We start from the raw sequence: 20,228 nt of genomic DNA, 5'->3' as shown, positions 1-20,228 counted from the left end.
ATTAAAATTTTGCAGGCTGGACATCTGCCCCCCCGCCCCGTCCCCCCCAAAAAAGCAATTACAGAGATTCTTAAAATTTAGCACTGACTTATGGGGTCAAAAGCTAAATGAGAGGCCATTTAAATACATAAATATAAAAGCTGACTCAAATGTGGTACATAGTAGGGTTCCTTCCTTGAAGGAACCCCCAGGGAAGGAAATTGGACAGAGGAAGTCATTGTCTCAATACTCCATCCCCCTTCTTGGTTTTTTAAAAAATTTTTTTTTTCAACGTTTTTTATTTATTTTTGGGACAGAGAGAGACAGAGCATGAACGGGGGAGGGGCAGAGAGAGAGGGAGACACAGAATCGGAAACAGGCTCCAGGCTCCGAGCCATCAGCCCAGAGCCTGACGCGGGGCTCGAACTCACGGACCGCGAGATCGTGACCTGGCTGAAGTCGGACGCTCAACCGACTGCGCCACCCAGGCGCCCCCCCCCTTCTTGGTTTTAAATCTGATTGAGCCCTCAGTAACAACCTGAGTAACAACCTCAGTAACAAGTGGAATGTTAAAAAGGTGTTGATCCCTTTTCTAGATTTTGGGTTTTATAGATTTTGGGTCTTTTATTTTTCAAAACACCTGGTGTTAAAAGTGGTTAATTCAGTTGAATCTAGAGGGTAGGCTATGGAGGATTGAAACTGTGTTGTGTTGATTATTGACCTTTGCTCAGAGCATTCTGTAGTACTCCTCTCTTCTCCTTTTTAAACAGACTGCACTTGCCACTTGCTTCTGCCTATGATACCTCCTTTCCATGCTGTCAGTTCTTGCTTCTTGCTGGGACTTATGCTATCTGCCAACTCCTAGGTTTCTCCTGGGTGAAACTGTGGAGAATCTAATCACATATCTAGGCACCCTACATGCTGGAAAAACTCTGTCGGCACAAAGAAAAGACTTGTCCACAGGCTCCATAGTTTTGACATAAGACTTCCTGATCTGCCAATAGCTAAACCCTAGAGAGAGCCCTGAGCAGTTGAATACTCCCAGATTCCTTTATTTAGCTAACAGGTGGCCCTGTATCTTATAGCTGTGGCCAGAGTCTCACATACAATCAATCTTCTGTTGGAGTGAAAGAACATTGTTGGCTTCCTATAAACATAACTAGAGCCCCTGATGGAACCCTTTACTTAGGTTCCTCAGGAGTTCAGTGATCCACCAGAACTGATAAACAGTCCATAGTTTCATTCACCAGCATTCTATAACTTCCATCTCCTGCACCCAAACAGAGGTTGGCACAAACTTTGCCATGTGACTAATTTCAGGAGTAATTAATGGATCCCATCCACAGCAGTGGCAGTAACTCCCTGAACTCAACCAAGCAATGAAACCAGGTAGAGTGAAAGTTTGACATCAGTTCAAGTTTCCTTTATTTTGGGATCTCAAATACTCAAGACTGACATCCTTACGCCTCCATCTCCGAGGATTCTATCCTCTAAACCTGACACCCAGGAGTGAATCAGTGCAGCCCAGCATCATCACCCATAGGGGGCCCAGCTTTGTCTCTATCAAATGGTTTCAGCTCCACCCGGAGGGGTCTCTGTCTTATTTCTGGCCATTTGATCTTAAGCACTGTGTTCCCTACAATCCTTAACCAGAACTCGTGCATCTCACACAGTTCATCAGAGATTTGGGTGCAGCAGTGGATGGATGTCGTTGTCCTGAAAGACCCCCTGCTAGTGAGTACAAGGGCTGACTTGGTGGCAGGGGGCTCTCCTGAAGAGCTTTCTCCTGGTGAGGCCCATCCTCCAGATCTTGGGGTTGGAGGTCCAGATGAGAGAACATGAGGATATTCTTACCACATCATGCAGACATGCAGTGGCCTCCTAACTGGTCTCCTCCTGTCCATGTTTTCCTCTTTTCAATTCTCCACATGGCAGTCAGGAAATCTCATGGTGGCTTTCTTTTATTGAAAGCCCTTCCCTGTCTCACCTGTATGCCCTTGTCCTTGCCAGTCTTTCCAGTCCCACCTCGTGCCACCTTCCTCCTGTGCTGTGTTCCAATTTTTTTTTTTTTAGTTCCTCACATTTATTGCTCCCTCCTGCTTGAGCTTTTCCACATGCCGTTTTCTTTGACTTTTCAATGTATTAATTCCCACTCATCTTTTTGAGCTCAGTTCAAATGTCATCTCTTCAGGGAAGCTGTCCTTGAGTCCCCCATTACTCCCTTTGTAGCTCTACATCAATTCCTTCCTAGTTTGTAATTTTATATCTGAGCAATATTTCCTGTCTACCTCCCAACCAGCTTGTAAGCTTCATGAAGGCAGAGTTTATGTCTATAAAGGTTTCCCCTGGATCCCTGAGTACCCGCATGGTAGAGGCTTGATAAATATTTACTAGACGAATAAATTCACGAAAATAAACATGGAAAATTACTACTATCAGAGGCTCCACCAGATGGTGAGTAGATGTAGTTCCATGACCTCATGCACTTTCAGTGGTTCTGTCACATGTGTGACAGCTAAGAAATTTTTCATTCTATGTGACACAGAAATTCGATATGACAGCTGCAGGAGTGGGTGCCTGGATTCTTGTCCAGTTTCTCCTCCCTCAGTCTCTCTCTTCTTCCTTCTAGCTCACCCAAAATACTCACTAGACAAGTGTGGACACATACACATACACACACATGCACATACACACACACACACAACTTTCCCATAGCATATGAATGGCAAATTCTGGCTTCTTGAATTCTAAAAAATGTTTTTGCCTACATTATTTATTTAGTGAGATCTGTTAGTTGGCTTTGTTCTGTTAAAAACAATAATATCAATCAGAAAATAACATAACCTTTCTTTAAGATTCACACATTTCTTAAAAATCTCATTTCCTAGAGATCTTAATAGAAACTTTACACCACTTGGAATTATTTCCTAAGAGTACATTTTTCACTCAAACTCTTTTCTGGCCACTTAACTTTTCACTTCGTCTAGATTTTTTTTTTTCTAAAAAGATCATGAGGTACTTGAGGGGAGAGTCTACGGATCTTCTAGTTTATACTCTCCCCAACCTACATCTGTGCACAAAAAAGTGTTTAACAAAATTCTCTCAATTGTTTCCAGAAAGAGAATTTAAGTTGAAGAGGAAAAGAAAATGAAGTTATTACAAAATTGTATATTCTATAATTATATTTCATGTCCTATGACAAAGGAAAATGAAGACTGTAGGCAAGAAGGTAAATCTGTATTCTAGTTGGTTGAGGTAAAAGCCATGGTAACTGTGAAAGTAAGTTACTGTTAATAACCAGAAAGAAGACAAATTCACAAATTATCATTTTCATGGAAAATTATTATTGCAAACTGCTCTGGATTAAACAGTCCTTGAGGCTTAAACATTCTATTATGGCCAACTTTAACTCTTATATATGATTAACACTCTTTTTATTATCCCACTGAATTTCATAAACCCCACGAGGAGGACTCAGAGTGTAAGCAATCATGTAGAAGAATGTAATGTGAATCAGAAGAACTTCCTGACTTCAGACTATAGATTCTCTGGGTTGAGAAGAAAGGTCAAGTCTAGATGGTAAATGAACAAGAGGAGAACTAACCTTGGTGGGTCACTGAAGAGGGAACTGGTCTTGCCCCACTGGGGAGGAGCAAACTAACAGAAGCATCATGTAAGTTTGCAGGAACCGAGAAGAGAGACGATCTCAATGTTTTCTTAAATAGAAACTCAAGAAAACCCAAGATCTCAGAGACTAAAAGGGCTGTGTGGCCGATATGAGTCAGGGGCAGCTTACAGAGTCTCATGTGCCACAATGTGACCTGCAAGCAGGCAGGTGGTTCTGTGGCCTGAGTGACCCAGGAGATGGGGTCTTAGATAGCACCCCACAGTTTCCAAGCCTGCCAGTTTCTCAGCCTGGCAGTGGAATGAAAATATGTGTCCCCTACAGTCTGTATAGAAGTTGAAAGGGTGGTTGTCAAACCTGCAGGGACCTTTTTAATGGAATCATGAAGATGGTGCAGCAGTCAGACCTATATGTCCAGTGAACAAACATGAAACAGGATGATGGGTGGCTGAATGAAAACCAAGGTGACAGCAGACAGTTAAGGACCAGACGCCACATCTCCCAGTGCTTTAACACTCCACAAGCACCCCAGAAATTAAATGTATCCCTTTGGTATATATTGACTAAATTTAAATTTTTACCACTTAGAGGCCAGGGGCTCTAAATAGAAAATCAGAGGAAGATAAAGTTACTATTTCTTACACAGCTGAGTTTGTGAGCTGAAAGTGAAACCAATACACAAACCTCTTTAGAAATGCTAATGTTCTGCATTCACATATTATTATGTGAACAAAGTATTTCTTTGATTAATAGCATCCCTTCACCTAGTTTTGAACTAACGGGAGAATATAGCGTATTTGGGTGAAGAAGAAAGGTGGGAGGATTGTTGTCAAAGGATTCTCTTTCTAATGGGAAGAGAAGGAGGAGAACATTAAGAGAAAAAGAAAGAAAAGCAGACAGATGAATAACCAACATCTCCTCTGTTCTCATTTCGATATTCATCCTGAATTAATGGGACTTTCTGTTTTTCTAGCATACTCACAAAGGATACTTTAATCTAGACTACTGAAGATGCAGTGTTATCGGAGGTGTGGAAAAACAATGGTAGGTTTAATAACTCAACCCAGGTTTAATTTCTAGCTTTGCCATTTCATACAGGTGTGACTTTGGACAATACCTTAACCTATTTGAACTTCAGTTTCTTCAACTGTAAGAAAGGTTTAACACAGCCCATTGAATCACTGAGAGAATTGAGTCAGTGTACATGAAAGAGATTAGTAAATGGTAAAAAACCCAACAGCAATGCACAATGTAGGTCATTTTGTGGTAAAGGAGACTATGGGGAGAGATAAAACAGGTGGAGAAGGCACATGGGGGTGAAAGGTGCTATTCTGGAGTCTTTGAACAAACAGTTCAACACAAGGACATCAGGCTTACTGGAAGAAAGTAGTCCAGAAGAGAAAAATTAGGAAAGGAGTTTTATGGCCATTAAAGACAGACCCAGATATCCTGACTGGAAGTCTAATAATTACAACATCAAACTCTGTTTATTTATGCTTAGTTGTAGACTCTCTTGCTCATTTACCTTAGAGATCTACTTACAATTAGTATTAGGTACCTTGCCCTGTACTTAGAATTCCAGAACAGGGCAATCACTACTCACACTTTCAATATAAGAAATCAACAGAAATTGGGAGGGGCATGAGGGGATGGGTAAAATGGGTGAAGGGGAGATACAGACTTTCAGTTATAGAATGAATAAGTCAGGGGAATAAAGGGTACAACACAGAGACTATAGTCAATGGTATTGTAATAGTGTTGTAGGTTGACAGATGTGGCTACACTTGTGGTGAGTACAGCATAATGTATAAGCTCATCAGATCACTATGTTGTACATCTGAAACTAATGTAAAATTGTGTGTTAACTACACTTCAATTTAAAACAAGAGAGAGAGAGAGAAACCACAGTAATTGGGGCTTTAGGAACTGATAGTTAATCTTTCAACCGTTAGAAATCCTTCTTAGTTATTGTCCTTACCATGAAAACCCCTGGATACTAATTCAACTAGTTGTTTTTTTTTCTGACATCTCTGGAAGTTTCACACTTCTGTGCAAAAATCTTTGTCAGTACTCTTTGAAAGCTGGGAATTAGGAAGTAGGCTTTAAATTTAGCTTCAGATGACATACAGAAAAGTCTGAAATAGCAGCAATCTTCCTGATTTAATTCAGGGTTGGCATCCTTTAGTTGTGAAATGAGATGAAAATCCCATTCCCCAGAATTCTTTTGAAGTAGTGTTTGGTGGGAATATTTTGTTATGCTACTTAGGGTGTGGATGATATCTCAAAAACATAGCTAGCACATAATGGTCACTAGAATGTCTTCTCAGGAGTGTAGGCCTGACCAACTAGAGCCCTCTGGGTTTCACAGAAAATTTTGATGGGTTTATGATTGTGACTTTTGGTGTAGAAACCAACAAGAGGTACATGTTTTGTATAAATAGAGAGGAAACATAATTGAAGTGGGAGAGAAAGAGATACCTTGTATAAAACTGCAGAGCCAACAAAGGTAGGGCAGTATTGGAGAAGGAGAATTAAAGAGAGATCTCTGGTACTGGGGAGCCAAAGGTGGATGTCAAAGAACAGATATAGTAAGGGGATTCCCACAAATGTTTTATTTTGAAAAATACCAAAACTTTAGGAAGTTGCAAGAATAGTATAATAAACACTAGTGTACCTCTTACATATACATACACATGTATATAGAAGGACAGAGAACATACTTTTATAAATGCGTGTATTCACATTTTATATATAGATAGGCAGATAAAAAAGTAGATACAGAGAGGGGTGCCTGTGCGGCTCAGTTGGTTAAGCGTCTGACTCTTGATTTCAGCTCAGGTCATGATCTCACAGTTGGGGAATTCCAGCCCCACATTGCACTTAATGTGCGGAGCCTGCTTGGGATTCTCTCTCTCTCCCTCTATCTGTGTCTCTCCATCCTGTCTCTTCTCTCTCCCTCCCTCCCTCTCTCTCTCTCTCAAAAATAAATAAACTTTAAAAAAGTAGATACAGAGAGAAATGTGTGTGTGTGTATTTTTTTCCTGAACCATGTGAAAGTTGTTTGTAGACATGAAACTTTATCACTAAATACTTCAAAGGTGTCTTCTGAGAACAAGGCCATTCTCCTATATGACCACAATACAATTATCCCACTCAGGAACTTAAACTTGATACAATACAATATCTAATATTTGGTACATATTCAATTTCCCCGATTGTCCCAATAATATCCTTATAAATCTCCAATGTAAAGGGGATTTTAAAATTGTTTGCCATGTTTGGCATAAATGCCTTTTCCATTTTCCCAACAAAATCATCAAAAACAACTACATTTTCATTAATGTTTTTTGCAAGTAATTTCTACAGGGGAACTTGTAGATGTCCCACGTCCAGATTGGCAATAAATGAAAATAGAAATAATAGCAGCTGCCACAAGAGAGATTGGTTGATACTGATCACATTTGAAGCAACTATTTGGGGGAGAGGAGCTTTGTAGAGACAGTAAGTAATGGAGACATTTAAAACCACTTATTCAGTTCCTTGTATCCTGCCCCTTTTCTTCCTACCCATGTTTTAAATCTGTTCTGTCTTAGTTGTTAGTATGTGATAAGTGTTTCCCAGATCCTACCATGATACATTCAGCTTGCTCTCATAGATCTTTTGTAAAAAACAGATTCTATTTTTAGAGCAGTTTTATATATACAGAAAAAAAAAATGAGAAAACAGTACAGAGTTTCCATACATCCCCTCTCCCTCTACACACAATTTCCCCTATTAATATCTTACATTAGTATAGTATGTTGGTTACAACTGATGAACCAATATTCACAAATTATTATTAATGAGATCCATACTTTATTCAGATTTCCATAGTTTTTAACCTAATGTCCTTTCTGTTCCAAGATCCCACCTAGGAATCAGAATTACATTTAGTTGTTATTTCTCCTTAGGCTCCTTAGACTGTGACAGTTTCTCAAACTTTTCTTGTTTTTGATGTCCTTGACAGTTTTGAACTCATAGGTCTTTTGATAATTTAATCTCCATACATTGCTTGGCAGAGCACCACAACAAATACTATTTTGAATTAAGTAAAATCTTTGATAATTCGTGAAAATCAAATCCTGTTTGAAGTAGCTGCATGATAAAGATGATAAAGTTATTTTAGCAGCCTTGCTTGTATTAGGTCATATTATGACTACTTATTGATTAAATATGGGATATAGAGTTCACAGCATTCATTGGGTGGCATGGTCTTCTTTGTGTGGATTGAGTCAATGGAGCCCGAGGCACAAAGATCAATTGAGAGAGAACCATTCAGAAGGTGCCTTTTCCCCTGGGGCCTTGTGTTCTTACAGACTACACAAGGCAGATGTTTTATGCTTTTCTCTCGGGGGTAATTTGGCTTGAGACATGCTACTATCCTTTACCAAGCAAGTATTTCTCTTGTCCTTTTAACTTTTTTTAATTAAAGTACAATTTACAAATAGTGATAAGCACAGATCTTATGTACACAGTTGGAGGTGTTCTGACAAATGCATTCACCTGTGTAATCCACACCTTATCAAGAGAGAGAATATGTTCATCACCATAGAAAGTTATCTCATGCCTTTACCAAGTAAATGCCTGCCCTTAATCCCCAGAGGCAACCACTGGTTCAATTTCTTTCACTGTAGATTAGGTTTGCTTGTCCTAGGACTTCATATAAATGGGATCATATATTTTGTACTCTTTTGTGTGTGGGCTTCTTTAGCTTAGCATAATGCTTGTGAGATTCATTCATGTTTTGCATCTATCAAAAGTTTATGCCATTTTATTGCTGAGTAGTATTCATTGTATTGTATCAATATACCACAATTTCTTTATCTACTTTTATATTGATGGGAATTTTTTTCTGATTTTTTGGCTGTTTTGAATGAAGCTACTGTGAATATTCTACTTTATGTCTTTTATGTGGACTTTATGTTTCTCTTGAGTGTGGAATTTCTGTGTCATGTAGTTGGAGTATGTTTAATGTTATAAGAAGATGTCAAACCATTTCCCAAAGAGTGTGCAACACTTTACAGTCTGTGTTAATTATCTATTGCTGCATAACAATTTAACAGCTTAAATCAACACACATTTATTATCTCCCAGTTTGGGTCAGGAGACTGGGCATACCTTAGTTTATCCTTTGCAAGACTGTAATCACAGTGTTGACCAAAACTGGGTTCTCCTATGGAGGCTTAATTGGGGAAGGAAGAATTCTGTTGACAGGATTAACTTCCTTGTGTTGTGTGATTGAGGACTTCAGCTTCTTGCTGGCTGAGGTGGTTGCCCTCAGTTGCTAGAGGCTGCCAGCAGTTTCTTACCATATGGCGTTCTTTAACATGGGCAGTTTGAGTTGCTTCCTCGAAGCCAGCAAAGGAGCAAGAGATTCCAGCTAGGTGAGTGCTATAACCTTATAAGATGTAGTCATGTAATCAAATATATTCAATCATATACATCTCATTACCTTTTCCATATTCTATTACAAGTCCCACTTATGCTCAAGGGAAGGGATCACATAGGGCATGAATACTAGGAGGTGGGGATCAAAGGAGACCACCTTATGGGTATGCGTATCACATACTCGCACCAGAAATGAATGAGAGTTTTGGTTGCTTCATATCTTTGCCAACATTTGGTGTTGCCACTTGTTTCATTTAGCCATTATAGTTGTTGTAAGGTATGCCACTATGGTTTATTTTTTAGTTTGTTTTGTTTTATTTTTAATTTAATTTAATTTAATTTTTGTGAGTATGGTTATAACACAATGTTAAATTAGTTTCAGGCACAAAACACAATGTTTGGCAAGTTTATACGTTATGCTATGCTCACCACAAGTGTAGCTACCATCTGTCACCATAAAAAGCTATTAAAATATCACTGACTATATTCCCTATGCTGTGCCTTTTATTCCCATTGTGGTTTTAATTTGTATTTCTGTAATGTCTAATGATACTAAACATTTCTTCATGTGCTTATTGGCTGATTACATGTCTTCTTTCAGGAAATGTCTTTACCTGTATTTGGCCCATTTAAAATATTGTGTTGTTTGTCTTTTTATTGTTGAATTGGAGGTCTTCCTTATATATTCTGGATAAAGATCCTTTGATAGATATATGTATTAAAATATTTTCTCTCTGTCTAGGTCTTGCCTAGGTTTTTTTGTTAGCAGTGTCTTTTGATGAACAGATAATTTTAACTTTGATGAAATTTAATTGACCAATTTTTCTGTAATGTTTAGTACTGTCCTGGTGAGAACATTTCTCTCTCAGTAATTGATAAAACAAGTAAATGGTAAATTTTAAAATAACTCATGATACAGAGAAGAAATCACATGGGAAATAAAATATTTTGAACTGAATGTTAATAAAAATACAACATACTAAACCATCTCATATTTGTAAGATATAGCAGTTGAATCATTGCCTAGAAGGGAGTTTATAGTGTAAAATGCTTAAATTAAATTTAAATTTTAAAGTTTTGAAGTTTCCATCGTCCAAAGCAAAAGGGAAAAAAGAGTAAATTAGCCCAAAGGAAGCTTAAAAAAGGAAACAAGAAATGTAAGGAAAATCAATAAAATAGGAAATAAATTAACCAGCTAGTTCAGTGAAAATCAGTGTAATGAAAATTTGGTTCTTACAAAAGAAGAGTGGAGGCAATAAAGCTCTACTTAGACTGATCAAGAAAAAAAAATCAATAAAAAAACAAAAAATTAATAAAATAAAAATTTAAATCAATTAAAAATTCATTGATATAACACATTGCATCATATTAGCATAGAGGACAAAAACCACATTATCATCTCAATAGATACAGAAAAAAGCATTTGACTAAATCTATAACCCTTTCATGACAAATACTCAACATATTAGGAATAGAAAGAAAATTCCTCACCCTGATAAAGGGCTTCTAGGAAAATCCCCCCAGAAAATATGATACTTAATGGTAAAAGACTGAATGTGTTCCACTAAGGAACAGAAACAAGACAATGGTGTTTGTTCTCACCACTTCTATTCAACATTGTATTGAAGGTTCTAGCCTGGGAAGTTAGGCAAGAAAATAAAATAAAAGGCATCCAGATTGGAAAGGAAGAAGTCAAATGATCTCTATTTTCAAATGGTATGATCTTGTATATACAAAAGAAAAAGTCCTAAGGAATTCATTAAAAATAATGAACAATCTAAAAATAAGGAAAACAAGTCCACTTGCAATAGTACCAAAAAGAATAAAATACTTATAAATAAATTTACCTAAATAAATGTAATACTGATATTTTGAAAACTGTAAAACATTGCTTAAAGAAAATAAAGAAGTCCCATTAAATGGAAAGACATTTCATGTTTATGAATCATAATATTTAGTATGGCAAAGTGAAGATACAAATATTCCCCAAACTGACCTAAACTTCAGAGAAATCCCTATTAATATCTCAACTGGCTTCTTTGCAGAAACTGACAAGCAGATCTAAAATTCATATGTAAATGAAGTTTCAGAATCATCAAAGAATTCTTGAAAAAAAATAATAAAGTTGGAGCACTCACACTTTCCTACTTTCAAACTTAATATAAAACTCAGTAATCAAGACAATGTTGTACTGACATCAAGGTAAACATATAGATCAATGGAACAGAATTGAGAGTCCTGAAATAAGCCCTCACATTTCTGGTCAATTATTTTCAGTAAGGGTGCCAAGACAATTCAATATAGAAAATGGTGCTGTAACAGGTGGTATCTGCATACAAAAGAATGAAGTTGGATCCCTACCTCACATTATATACAAAAATGAGCTCAATATGAATAAAAGACCTTAGTGTAAGAGCTAAACTACAAAACTCTCAGAGGAAAATATAGGCTAAAACTTTATGGCATAGCATTAATTTCATCCCTGATTTATTTTATAACTGGGAAGCTTGCATCTCTTAATTCCCTGCACCTATGTTGCCATTACCCCACTCCCTCTTCCCTCTGGCAATGACTAGTTTGTTCTCTGCATATATGAGTCTCTTCCTGTTTTTTTGTTTTGTGTTTTAGATTCCACATGTAAATGAAATAATGGTATTTTTCTCTGTGTGATTTATTTCACTTAGCATAATACCCTCTAGGTCCACCCATGTTTTTGCAAATGGCAAGATTTCATTCTTTTTAATGGCTCAGTAAAATACTCCATTGTGTATATATACCATATATATGGTATATATACACCCATACACCACAGCTTCTTCATTCATCCAACCATCTATTTAATAGACATTTAGGGGTTGTTTCAGTATCTTGGCTATTGTAAATAATGCTCCAATAGACATAGGGGGCGCAAATACTTTCTTGAATTAGTATTTTTTTTCCTTTGGATAGTGGAATTATTGGATTGTATGCTATTTCTATTTTTACCTTTTTTAGTGACTTCCACACTGTTTTCCATAGTGGCTGCGCCATTTTACATTATTAAGAAGAACAGGACATGAGCGTTCTCTTTTCTCCATATCCTCGCTAACACCTTATTTCTTTTCTTTTTGATACTAGCCATTTTGACTAGTATAAGGTGATATTTCAGTGTGGTTTTGATTTGCATTTCCCTGATGATTAGTCATGTTGAGCATCTTTTCATGTGTCTGTTGGCCATCTGTATGTCTTCTTTTGTAAAATGTCTGTTTAGGCCTTCTGCCCATTTCAATCAGATTACTTGTTTTTTGGTATTGAGTTCTATGAGGTCTTTATATATAAATTTTTAATTTTTAAAAATGTTTAATTTTTTTTTTTTTTTGAGAGAAAGAGAGAGAGACAGAGTGCGAGCAGGGGAGGGGCAGAGAGAGAGGGAGACACAGAACCCAAAGTAGGTCCCAGGCTCTGAGCTGTCAGCACAGAGCCTGATGTGGAGCTCAAACCCACGAACTGTGAGATCATGACCTGAGCCAAAGTCGGATGCTTAACCGACTGAGCCACCCAGGCACCCCTATATTTTTGATATTAATCCCTTATTGCATATAAGTTTGTAAATATCTTCTCCCATTTAGTAGGTTGTCTTTTCATTTTGTTGATGGTTTCCTTCATTGTTCACAAGCTTTAAAACAATCACTATCTGCAGATCACATAATGCTGTACATAGAAAACTCTAAAGACCCCATCAAAAAACTATTAGAACTGAGAAATGAATTCAGTAAAGTTATGGGAGAAATCTGTTCTTTCTATACAGTAGTAATGAAATAGCAGAAAGAGAAATTAACAAAACAACCCCATTTATAATTGCATCAAAAAGAATAAAATATCTACAAATAAACATAACCAAAGAAATGAAAGGTCTGTTCTCTGAAAACACTGAAGACCACACAAACAAATGGAAAGATATACTATGCTTATGGATTGGAAGAATTAATATAGTTTAAAACGTCCAAATGCTTTGCTTACCCAAAGCAATCTACAGATTCAATACAATGTCTATCTAAACACCAAAAGTCTTTTTTACAGAATTAGAACAAATAATACTAAAATGTGTATGCAACCAGAAAAGACTCCAGATAACCAAAGCAATCTTGAGAAAGAAGAACAAAGCTGGAGGTATCACAATCTCAGATTTCAAGGTATACTGTACAGCTGTAGTAATGAAAATAGTTTGGTACTGGCACAAAAATAGACACATAGATCAATGGAACAGAATAGAAAGCACAGTAATAAAGCTGTGCTTATACGGTCAATTAATCTACAACAAAGGAGGCAAGAATATACAATGGGGAAAAGACAGTCTCTTCAATAAATGGTGCTGGTAAAACTGGAAAGTTACATCCAAAAGCATGGTTGAGCTGCACCACTTTCTTAAACTATTCTCAAAACTAAACTCAAAATGGAGTAAAATCTAAATGTAAGACCTAAAATCATACAACTTCTAGATGAAATCATAGGCAGTAATCTTTTGGACACTGGCCTTAGCAACATTTTTCTGGATACCTCTCTCTAGGCAAGAAAAACAAAAGCAAAAATAATTTATTGGTATTACATCAATATCACTGCCAATAGAGGACATCTGCCTTTCTCAGTGTGGCTTAAGGTGACAGTTGACTGACCAGAGGTATTGTTTTCTTTTACAAAATATACATTTCTATTAACAGAATCCATCGCAATCCCTGTAATTATTGTCCCCATAGTGCTCAAGTATCAGAGCCACTACAAATTCCAATGCTCCACCTTCTAGGTGCACTGCATCCTGATCGGCCACAGGTGGGAAGCTTTAGTCATTATGATACTACTGTGTGGTCCCACTTAGTACCCACATACTGTGCCTGGGTCTTTAATGCCATAAGATCAGTGAGTAACCTAATCTAATATTCCATCCTGAGTGTCTTCAGGACACTTTGGAGCCAAGCCAAGTCTTTTGCTTGGGTTCTCTAGGAGATAGAGACAGAGTGCAATTTGAGAGAAATGGGAGTGAGGACAAAGAGGAGTGGGCAGGGAAGGAGGGGAAACTAATACAATGATTTGGTACCAAACTAGCTACCACTTGATATCAAGTCCAATTGATTGCTCAGTGTCATGGGCACATACTAGGCATGGGGGCACCATAGTTAGCAGAACAGATATAGATATACCCTCATGGACATGTACCATCATGGACAACTGCTTTATGGGCAGTTATATAACACTCCATGTTAGAAAGGCATTGTGCTTCGTTTAACGTTCTGCACTCACCATCTTGAAAATCTCAATATTTTGTGAATAAAGGGCCTTGCATTTCCATTTTGCACTGAGCCTTGCAAATTATGTTATCTGGTCCTTCTAGTGTAAATTACAGTTTAGTAAGGGAACTAGTCATATTCTCTCTCCCGAAGAATGGAGAGGAGGTCATTGTGGTAGGAGAAAATTATAAAAAGATGAAGACTAACAACTTTTACACTGGCAGGAAGGAGGCAAGCCAGCTGTTGGATGAGTGACAAGGTACATGAATGCGGCAGGAGGGACTATTTTATTTGTTGTGGGTTTTTTTTTTTTTTTTGGTCTTTCACTTTTCTCCCTAAACTAATCAATAATTCTGAATAAATAAGGTAAACTAAGTGGATCTCTGTTTCTTGAAACCTGAAAGAATCTAAGAGTATACACATATGGGAGGTCATTTAAACCATGGAAATGAAATAGAGCAAAAGGAGAGGAGAATTGAAGATCTTTTAGGCCAATGTTATCTCACATTATCTGTGAAGGAACTTTCTTTTTTAATTTTTAATTTTTCATGAATTAATACTTCTGGAAAATAAAACATTTTAAAGTACTAGAAAAATGAAAGGAAAACAAAAAATTCACACCAAATACAAACTCATATGTTTTAGTATTTTAACATATAAAATTATATTTCAAAAAACACAGAACAAAAAATAACATAGTATAAAAGAAAAAATTACAAAAACTACTTTGCTCACTTAGAGTGTGTGTGTAGGCGATTTATATAAAGAATTGCTAATACACGATTAGTTTTTTAATCATTCCATACTCATAACAACTAAACAAAAAGTTGGTAGTGAAGTAGCAATTTCCCATATTAAAACCTGTATTTACTATTTTAAATTTGTCAACAGTTATAGTTTTAAACATGACAAATGTGTTTCTTGCTTGTTAAATAATCTCCTCTAGGTTGAATTGGTGACCATGCCACTAACAGGAGATATTGTAAATCTGTTTCTATGTTTTATTCAGTAACACTCATAGAGAAATTGGTCTCTCAAAGGTATGTTAAGGGAATGGAAATGATTTTAAAGCAATTTCAGCAAGCTCAGGATATTCATTTTTATTTTATTTATTTATTTATTTATTTATTTATTTATTTTTGAGAGAGAGAGAGAGAGAGAGAGAGAGAGCATGTGCATGTGGGAGGAGCAAAGGGAGAGAAAGGGGATCATAAGCAGACTCCATACCAATGCAGAGCCCATGTGGGGTTTAGTATCACTACCATGAGATCATGACCTGAGCCAAAATCAAGAATTGGATGCTCAACTAACTGAGCCACCCAGGTGCCCCTCATTTTTTACTTTTATCCAAAATGGAGCAACCTATGCTTTATTTTCAAAATTCATCTTCAATTCTTTATCGGTAATAGTATCAAATCTTTATCAGTTCCAAACATTTGTCCTATTAAGTTATAATTACAAATTAAAGAAATGGGCTATGGATCCATGAATTCCCTATGTTTGATTATTTTCTTGGAAAAACTCCAAATGTTTTATCAAACTCGTAATTATTTTCTTTATATTTTGTACGTGAAAGCCACTGAATTTCGATGAGTTTATTGCTTTATTAGTCGGTTTTAGTACTTTACTATGAGTTATGGCTCTGAACTCAATAGAAGGGGGATGATATGTCTTAGTGAAATTAGTAAAATGCTTAGATCTTTAATTCTTTGGAATCACTTCTCTGGTCATTATTTGATTTACTACTATTATTACTAACACACTGCTGACATGTGTCTTTTCTTGACAAAACAGGAAAGTGAGGCTTATTTCGACAACTATAATTTAGGGTTAAAAACAAATGACACAATTTGGGGCCCTGGGTGGCTCAGTCGGTTAAGCCTCCAACTTCAGCTCAGGTCATGATCTCATGGTACATGAGTTTGAGCCCCGCGGTCAGGCTCTGTGCTGACAGCTTGGAGCCTGGAGCCTGCTTCACATTCTGTGTCTCCCTCTCTCTCTGTTCCTCCCCAGCTCACACTCTGTCTCTCTCTCTCTCTCTCAAAAATAAATAAAGATTAAAAAAAATTAAAAGAAAAACAAATGACACAATTTTACTTCCTTAAGTCAGCTATGAATTTCATAAAACAAACAATTAAAATTTAAAATGACTATAAACATACAAGTGAGAAAAGTAAATAAATATATTTTCATAGATTTGTATTCACTTTTGGGTTACAGTTAACCTCAAAATTTCACTCCTTATAGGGAATTACTCTCATTTATAATTGCACCAAAACACATAAGATATATAGGAATAAACCCGACCAAAGGGATAAAAAGATCTGTAGTCTGAAAATTATAGAACATTTACAAAAGAAATTGAAGAAGACACAAAGAAATAGAAAAATATTCCATGCTCATGGATTGGAAGAACAAATATTGTTAAAATGTTTATACTACCCAAAGCAATGTACACATTCAATGCAATCCCTATCAAAATGCCACCAGCATTCTTCACAGAGCTAGAACAAAGAGTCCTAAAATTTGTATGGTACCACAAAAGACCCCGAATAGCCAAAGTGATATTGAAAAAGCAAAGCAAAGCAGGAGGCATCACAAGCCCGGACTTCAAGCTGTATTGTGAAGCTGTAATCATTAAGACAGTATGGTACTAGCACAAAAACAGACACATAGATGAATGGAACAGAATAGAGAACCAAGAATTGGACCCACAACTATATGGTCAACTAATCTTCAACAAAGCAGGAACAGCATCCAATGAAAAAAGGACAGTTTCTTCATCAAATGGTGTTGGGAAAGCTGGACAGCAACATGCAGAAGAATGAAACTGGACCAGTTTATTATACCATACACAAAAATAAATTCAAAATGGATGAAAGACCTAAATGTGAGATAGGAAACCATCAAAATCCTAGAGGAGTACACAGGCAGTAACCTCCTTGACCTCATTCCCAGCAGCTTCTTACTAGACACATCGCCAGAGGCAAGGGAAACAAAAGCAAGCATGAACTATTGGGACCTCATCAAGATAAAAAGCTTCTGCACAGCAAAGGAAACAATCAACAAAACTAAAAGGCAACCACAGGAATGGGAGAAGATATTTCCAAATGACATATTGGATAAAGGGCTAGTATCCAAAATCTATAAAGAACTTATCAAACTCAATACCCCAAAAATAAATAATCCAGTTAAAGGGTGCCTGAGTGGCTCAGTTGAGTGTCCGACTGCTGATTTCTGCTCAGGTCATGATCCCAGGGTCATGGGATAGCCCCACCTTGGGCTCTGCACTGAGCACAGAGCCTGCTTAAGATTCTCTCTCCCTCTGCCTCTCTTCCCCACCCTGCTCCTACACACTCTCTCCCTCTAAAATTAAAAAAATAAAATAAAATAAAAATCCAGTTAAAAAGTGGGCAGAAGACATGAACAGACATTTCTCCAAAGAAAACATACAAATAGCTGACACATGAAAAAATGCTCTATATCACTCATCATCTGGGGAATACAAATCAAAACCGTAATTAGATACTACCTCACACCTGTCATAATGACTAAAATTAACAAGTCAGGAAACAACAGATGTTGGTGAGGATGCAGAGACAGAGGAACCCTCCTACACCGTGGGTGGGAATGCAAACTGAAGCAGCCACTCTGGAAAACAGTAAGGGGCTTCCTCAAAAAGTTAAAAATAGAACTACCCTACGATCCACCAATTGCACTACCAGGTATTTATCCAAAGGATACAAAAATATTGATGCGAAGGGGCATATGCACCCCAATGTTTATAACACTGCTATCAAGAATAGCCAAATTATGGAAAGAGCCCAAATGTCCATTGACTGATGGATAAAGAAGATGTGATATGCCACATCTTCTTTATCCATATATGTATATGGATATATACATATTATATATAATGTATATGGATATATACATATCCATACATATCCATACACATTATATATATATATATATATATATATATATTCTATAATGGGATATTACTCAGCCATCAAAAAGAATGAAATCTTGCCATTTGCAACAATGTGAATGGATGGAGCTAGAGTATTATTATGCTAAGTGAAATAAGTCAGAGAAAGACAAATATCATATGATTTCACTCAATGTGGAATTTAAGAAACAAAACAGATGAACATAGGGGAAGGGAAGGAAAAATAAAATAAGATAAAATAGAGAGAGAGGCAAACTGTAAGAGACTCTTAGCTATAGAGAACAAACTGAAGGTTGCTGGAGGGGAGGTGAGTGGGGAAGATTGGCTAAACGGGTGATGGGCTTTAAGGAAGGCACTTGTTGGGAGGAGCACTGGGTGTTGTATGTAAGTGATAAATCACTAAATTCTTCTGAAACCAATACTACACTATATGTTAATTAACTTGAATTTAAATAAAAACGTGGGGAAGAAATTTACTCCTTATAATGTGGTCCTACTACAGATGGTAAGGACAATCAAAAAAGTTGCAGAACACCTGAACCCACATTTTGTTCAATGAGAAGTGTCCAATGATCATGTGCTTGGATATAGCTGAAATATTAAATGCTATAAATGCTGCTAAGCACTTTTAATTTCTGTGCTTATCTCCTGTGGACTAGATATAAGCAAACTGGCAGTGGTCCAAGGAACACTCTTTGAGTCCTGCTGCTCTGGGGAAACTTCACTGAAGACAAGGAGAAGAAGGATTGGGAGTTAATAAAGGAACAGAAGGGAGGAGGAGAAAAAGGAGACCATGGATTTGTGGAAGACTAGGGAAGTTTTAAGAAAGAGGAAGAGGTTAATTGTGTTAACTGCAAGATAGTCAATTAGAATGAAGACCAGAAAGAAGCCATTGAATTGACAAGTAGGACACGTGTAACCTTTGAAAGAGTGATTTCAGTGGAGTGCTGGTGGTGAAGGAAGATCAAGAAAAGCTTCTTTGAAGAATCTGCAGAATTTCTAATATTTCTTTGGTTGTGCAACAGAAAGCTGTGGGGGATATAAAACTTTTGATCAATCCAATTGCTCCTAAATTGTGTGTAAGGATATTTTATTTTATTATTTTATTTATTTAATTTAATTTAATTTTATTTGTTTACTTACTTTGAGAGAAAGTGGGAGTAGGGGAGGGGCAGAGAGAGAGAGAATCCCAAGCAGGTTTCACCCTATCAGTGCAGGACCTGACACAGGACTCAAACCCAAGAACCACGAGATCATGACCTGAGCTGAAGTCGGATGCTTAACTGACTGAGCCCCCAGGTGCCTGGTGTGTAAGGATTTTAAATGTAGTGGGGAACATAGTTAAATTAATCCATGATAAAGATACACATCGTTTTGCAAATTGAAAAATCTCTGATTTATCACAATTGTGGTAAATCCAGAGGTTGATAAACTGGGTTTAAATAAAGCAAGTCATATCTACATGTAGAGAGTTTACTTCAGTTCCCAGAACTTTCCCTCTGCTCTCTTGGCCCCTCTACTTTTAGCAAACAAGCACTTACTGTGTGCCTAACACTGTGTTGGCTACTATAAAGCTACAATGATGCCTAAGATTTGGTCTCTGCCTGGAAGGGGCTCAGAGGGCAAATGTTATCAGTCACAATGCTTTCTGGTAGAAACAACTGAAAACCCCAGCTCAGTTGAGGTCAGCCCCAGGGTTGGTCAAGTCAGACTCAGTTGTCACCGAGGAGGCAGATTTTTTTGATATTATTACTGTTAACATCATTAACATTTCTGCCTTATCCTCAGGTCAGCTTGCCTGAAGTCACAATGGCTGCAGCAACTGTTTAAGTGTCACATTCTCATGGAAATAGTTAAGGGCAGAAGAGCTGTGTCATCTCTGTATCTCATTTTATCACGCTGCCAGCAGACAACCTTTGATCCTGCAAAGACCAAAACTGCATCCTGAGCAGTTAGTTAGCCTACACTAACCCAGGCAGGTGAG

General features: G+C 37.1%; 1 protein-coding gene across 4 annotated transcripts in view; it reads left to right on the top strand.

Annotated features, from left to right (window-relative positions):
- The first annotated feature begins 480 nt into the window (after positions 1-480).
- RB1 (RB transcriptional corepressor 1) overlaps positions 481-20,228 on the top strand; it is a 191,534-nt gene continuing 171,786 nt past the window's right edge. The window contains exons 1-4 of one of the 4 annotated variants that reach the window (XM_049646925.1): positions 481-3,652; positions 4,578-4,648; positions 18,904-19,323; positions 20,033-20,223. The gene's annotated coding sequence lies outside the window, so the exon portion shown is untranslated. Of the gene's footprint in view, positions 11,234-18,903; positions 19,324-20,032; positions 20,224-20,228 lie in introns of all 4 variants that reach the window. The other 3 variants (XM_049646924.1, XM_049646923.1, XM_049646922.1) reach the window with 3 other exon arrangements.

This window comes from Panthera uncia (assembly GCF_023721935.1).
Source record: "Panthera uncia isolate 11264 chromosome A1 unlocalized genomic scaffold, Puncia_PCG_1.0 HiC_scaffold_16, whole genome shotgun sequence".
Lineage (NCBI taxonomy): Eukaryota > Metazoa > Chordata > Mammalia > Carnivora > Felidae > Panthera > Panthera uncia.
The sequence above is the reverse complement of the archived record's forward strand: the minus strand, read 5'-3'. Positions and strand labels throughout refer to the sequence as shown.